We start from the raw sequence: 5,751 nt of genomic DNA on the forward strand, positions 1-5,751 counted from the left end.
CACGGCCTTTACGGTACCATGGAAAGAGTGTACCAGTGGAAGGTGATGCCGTTCGGGTTACACTCAGCCTCGGCAACATTTCAAAGGGCCTTACACAAAGGGACGCACAAGAGCATATGGCGAAAGTAAAGGAAGTATTCCCTATTCCGGCAAACTTGTGGATAAACACGGACAAGTGCCATTTCTTCAGGGAAGAGCTTTTGTACCTGGGCCACCGGATAACGAGTCAGGGAATTGGCATGGATTGCGGCAAGGTTGCAGCGATTACGGAATTGAAACCCCCAACAAACGTGAAGGAGGTACGTCAGTTCATTGGGATGCTGATGCTGCTTCTCCTTTGCGGGCACCGTGGACCTTCGGTATCCTTGGCTCCCTGGGAATCCCTTTCGCCGTGGCCGGTACCTAGTCCGTGTTAGCAGACCGACAGGCTCATCTCCCTCCTCCCGCATACGCCCGGCAAGATACGCTTCTCGGTGCCTGTCGGCCGGATCAGGGCGGCCTACCTACCCCACAGGACCTACGCCCCCGGTTGCGTTCGTCACTCGCCTCCAAACACCTGCGTGCATACGCAGGATCTATGGCAGAGCAGAGGTTTTGGCGTCGCGTTTCCTTTAACTCCAGGTTATACGCTGTGCTTACGCCCCAGCGCATGGATCAGGATTCTATTTACTTTCCCGGGGTGTCCCTGCTTGGTTTCACTGTTGGGTTTGAGTTCCCGAGCTGGCTACCCCTCGCTTTACAGGATCACACCTGATCTTAACGGTAAGGAATCGACAAGGCTTACGCCAGACCGATCCGTCACTATCGTTATGGCACCAGGATACCTGTAGTGTCCGGGAATAACCCAACCCGACTAATTTTACCCTTGGGCAGTTCCGCCGCGGATCCTTGATCCTTTTCCCACTTGCTCCTTGATTAATACTCCTTGGCTGATTCGCGTACCGCCGCCGGACTTACCCACAGGGGGTCCTTCAGCCTATACTCCTAATTCCTCCAAGGAAACTTTTCCGCTTGAATGTCAGACTTACCCACGGGGGGGGTCTTTTACTCAACTCTTCCAGCTTCCCTAGAAGACTCGGTCTCGATTTGCTCCAGGGGCCCTCCTTATATAGTGCCAGAAGCGCCCGTTAATCCTTGCAAATCTCGCTTCCTGCCGTTAATCCTTCGCTCCTCTACTCTCCCCGTTAACTTTCTCCAATTCCCGCCGCATTTCTATTGGCGGGCTTTCTTTATCCATCCAACGCCGTCGTGTTAGCTTGCCTGTAATCTGGTAATCTGGTAATCTGGTCTCCACTTTTGCTGTGACGGTTGTCGTGATGTTCAGGACGAAATGAGATCGTTCATGAGGCAGACTAAAAGCGGCTTCAAGGAGTTGATTAGCGGTTTTCGTAAAATTAATGACCAACTCTGTGCGGTCGATACACATTATAGTAGTCTTAAACTACTAAATGAGTCTAAGCGTAAATGACTAAGCGTAAGAAATCCTCTTTTAGTGATATGCTTGTGGCGAATAATCTTCAGCCCGCTCAGCCGACAACTATGCAGTTATATCTCTGGCCACCCCAAGGGCCGGACCTGTGAAAAATTCGGCTTCCGAATGTCTCGGAATTAATGAGCAATTGTCCGATATATCCTCTGTGGCATCGCTTTAAGTGATCCCAGGCCCAATAATTCGAACCCCTGTAACAGTCACTAAACAGGGTAATCAACCTTCCGGACCCCAGGTCCGGACTGATGTCGCAGTATTAGTTACGGCAGCACCAAAACTCTTGCAGGTGATCCCGCCATCGAAACACATTTTTGTTTCCCGGCTTGCCCCTGATACTTCGGAGATTGATATCTCGGCTTACATCAAAGCCAAAACAAAAGTCGACATAAAGGTGTGGACATTAAAAAAATTTAAATATTCATACACCAGGCACACGTCATCTTTCAAAATACGTGTGCCCTTGCAGATGTTCAAGACGATTTGTTTCGCCAGCTTTTGGCCAGAGAACATTTTCGTGTAAGAACATAAGCCAAGTAGGGTGAAAAAAAAGATAACCAAACCTGTGGGTGTAAAACTCCCACGTGTTGCCGCCACTGATCAACCTTCCACCTCATCTTCCTCAGTTTCAAAAACTAATGTAACTTCACTAACACTTACCTATCAGAATATTAGAGGGTAGCATAGTAAACTTTCCAGACTGTATTCTGATAGTTCTTTCTTTGCATCTCACATTATTTTGTTTACAGAAACTTGGTTAAAGCCGCAGATCTTAAGCTCCGAAGTTTTTCCTAGTAGGTACACCACTTTTAGATGTGATAGAACTCTGCAAAGGAGAGGAGGAGTGTTAATTTTGTAGACTCCAAATTTGCTTATGAAGAGGTAAAATCACAAGAGTTTGGTGACATTGAATTTCTTTGCATCAAAATTACTTTGCCCGAGCAATATTTGTATGTTACTTGTTCGTACATACCACCTTCGTTCGATCCGCCAACATACTGGCAACATTTAGATATTCGTTTGGTTTTCGATCGTCTGTCTGATGGTGACCAGCTGATAGCTCTAGGTGACTTAAATATCCCAGAACTTATGTGGTCAAATGTCGATAATTCACTGTCTTTACAGCTTAACTCAAAACGACTTTCCTGCGGGCATGTTTGACATGTCACTCGGGCAAATTAACCACGTAAGAAATTCTTTAGGTCGGCTGTTGGCCTTATGTTTTGTTTCTGATGGAATTACTTAATCCAGAATTTTGCCCCTTTCTATCCCTGAGAAATCAATTGCTTAATTGACCTTAAGTTTACACTTAAATTTCATAAAGTTCGTTTCTTTCGTAAGGCTGACTTTATGAAATTATAGTAATTAAGTTAATTTCGGAATTTGATTGGTCTGATTTACTGGCATGCAAAGATATAAACATCGCATACAAAAATTGTATTACTCTTTGAACATATTTTTCGACGTTTGCGTGCCGTGGAAATATCCATCCGCTTCAACGAATCCGCCTTGGTAAACAAGGTACCTTATAAATTTAAGGAGTAGACTTTTAAATAAACATAGAGTATCTGGCTGTACAGTAGTTATTCAAGATACTTAGTCCAATTTCACCGTGCATAACGCAGAATGTTATAGGAGTTATATTCGCCGCTGCAGGATTCAGTTTACTCAGAATCCGCAGAAGTTCTGCAACTTTGTAAACACTAAGCGGAAACATGTAGTATATTTTCCCCCACTGCTTACCTTTGAGAACTCTTATGCGAACACTGATCAGGCAATGGCCGATCTCTTTGCACAGTTTTTTCAAACTACGTATTCACATAGCAGCAGTCCAGCTCAGCCTTACACTTATAATATCGAATCAGCCAACCTTAAATTTTGCTGCGCCGAGGCTCGGTGCAAACCGCTCGTTAAACTTTTTAATCTATCGCTGGAAACTTCGATCTTTCCCCTTATTTGGAAGGAATCTTTTATTATTCCGCTGCATAAAAAAGGAAAAAAATTCGACGCTGCAAATTATAAAGGCATCTCTAAATTGTTGAAAACATCACTCCACATTTTCAACACCTATGTAGATCAATAATAACTCCGTACCAGCATCGCCAACTAATTGGAGCTCTTTAATCACGGATGGGTTCCGGAATGGCTTACAAACAGACGTAATTTACACTGACTTCAGTAAAGCATTTGACTGTGTTAACCATTCGCTTCTTAAAAGTAAACTCAGTCTTTTGGGATTCCCAACTGATCTTCTTATCTGGATTTCGAGCTACTTATCTGGGAAAACCCAACGTGTCTTCTTTAAAGATGTTACCTCACGTTTATTCCGCGCAAAATCTGGGGTACCCCAAGGAAGCCATCTTGGACCCCTACTTTTTACACAGTTTATTAACGACTTGCCCCTTGCCTTAACTAATTACCTTGTACTTATGTTCGCTGATGACTTTCAGCTATGCCTTCTGTATAAATTCACTAGTGCCCAGTCTAGACATCGATCCGATTTGGACAAACTTGGTGTTTAGCAAATAACCTAAAGCTTAATGGATCGAAATGTAAACTCTTGTCTTTTTACCGATCTAGTCCTCTCCTGGCTATGCCCTTTCTCTATGGGAACACCTTAGAACGATTAACTCAACTTAACGATCCAGGTGTCCTATTAGATTTGAGGCTTAAATTTACCGACCATATATCTTTTACACCTACATATCATATTGACTCAGAACCGTAATTTGAAATGAAGTAAAACAAGAAAGGAAAGCTAACTTCGGGCGGAGCCGAGGTTGATACACCCTTGCAGAAATTGCTATCAAGTTAATAATTCATATGGTACATTTTTTCATAATCCATTTAAAATAACTTATTTAGCCCATTTAGTTAAACACATCCAGAGTAGCGTTATCAGAATATTGATATCGAATAATGGTATTTTGTACGACTAACGATCATAAAATTTAAATACATTTAATTTTGGGACCGCATCCCGTAAAATTTTAGATATAGGGGATTTTATTTGCCCATGGAATTTATGCCTCGCTTCAATGAACACGTGCAAGGGTCATTGCAAGCGCACGTGCAAGGGTCATTGCAAGGACACGTGCAAGGGACAAGTTGCATAACAGGTATCACAGGTACGAACCGTAATATAACATGGTACTTTGGCACCTATAATAACAGGTAGTAGCTTATTTCTGATTGGTCCAGACGGATAAAAATGATCTTAAAAATTGTTACTACATATATATCTAACCCTAAAATTGCACAACAGGTAGATCAGGTAGTTATAAAACATGGTTTTTATTGCCTTTTTAAAAACGGAGGAAATTGAGTAACCCTAAGGGGTTAACGTACAATGTTTTATTATTTTGGATATTGCCTAACTTGGCTAACTAGTGACGACGTTACTCTGCCGGAAGTATTCTTTAAAAGTGTGTTAAAAGACTTTTTTTTAGTGCAAAAATAAGTGTGAAAAAGTATATTTATAAAAGTGAAAATTAATAAATAGTTTATTTCAAAAATAGTTTTCAAATTACATTTGAAACAATTTGGTAAGTCTAATCACCCAAAACTTTCAACCTAAAAATTCTTATGTCCTATTATTTACGTTTCCAATTAATTAACTTCCATAATTTTCCATTTTCAAAATTCATAATTTTTCAACTAGCACGGAAAAAAGAGCAACGCCGACAAGCTGCTTTAAATCGAAGCAGGGCTCGTTACGAGCAAAATAATTCACAAATAACGGTGCGGAATTCTCAGCACCTCGCCAATGTTCGCGCCAATAACCCAGAATATCGGGAGGAAAGTCGGGCACAGGATGCCATAGCACGTGCCCATAGGAGACGCAGCGAAAGGATTCGACGGGAGGACCCCGAGGAGCGCCAACGAGAGCAGGATCAAAACACTGCTGATCATGCCGCTCGGAGGACCATTCCCGCCCATCGAATTCCCGAACGGATTCGGGATATGGAGGCGCGCGCGACCCGCCGAGAGGACCCCGAGGAGCGACGACGAGAGCAGGTGCAAAACACTGCTGACCATGCCGCTCGGAGGACCATTCCGGACCATCGAATTCCCGAACGGAGTCGGGATATGGAGGCGCGTACGACCCGCCGAGAGGACTCCGAGGAGCGACGACGAGAGCAGGTGCAAAACACTGCTGACCATGCCGCTCGGAGGACCATTCCGGACCATCGAATTCCCGAACGAATTCGGGATAGGGAGGCGCGCGCGACCCGCCGAGAGGACCTGGAGGAGCGGCGACGAGA

Source organism: Drosophila ananassae (genome assembly GCF_017639315.1).
Source record: "Drosophila ananassae strain 14024-0371.13 chromosome Y unlocalized genomic scaffold, ASM1763931v2 tig00000092, whole genome shotgun sequence".
Classification (NCBI taxonomy): domain Eukaryota; kingdom Metazoa; phylum Arthropoda; class Insecta; order Diptera; family Drosophilidae; genus Drosophila; species Drosophila ananassae.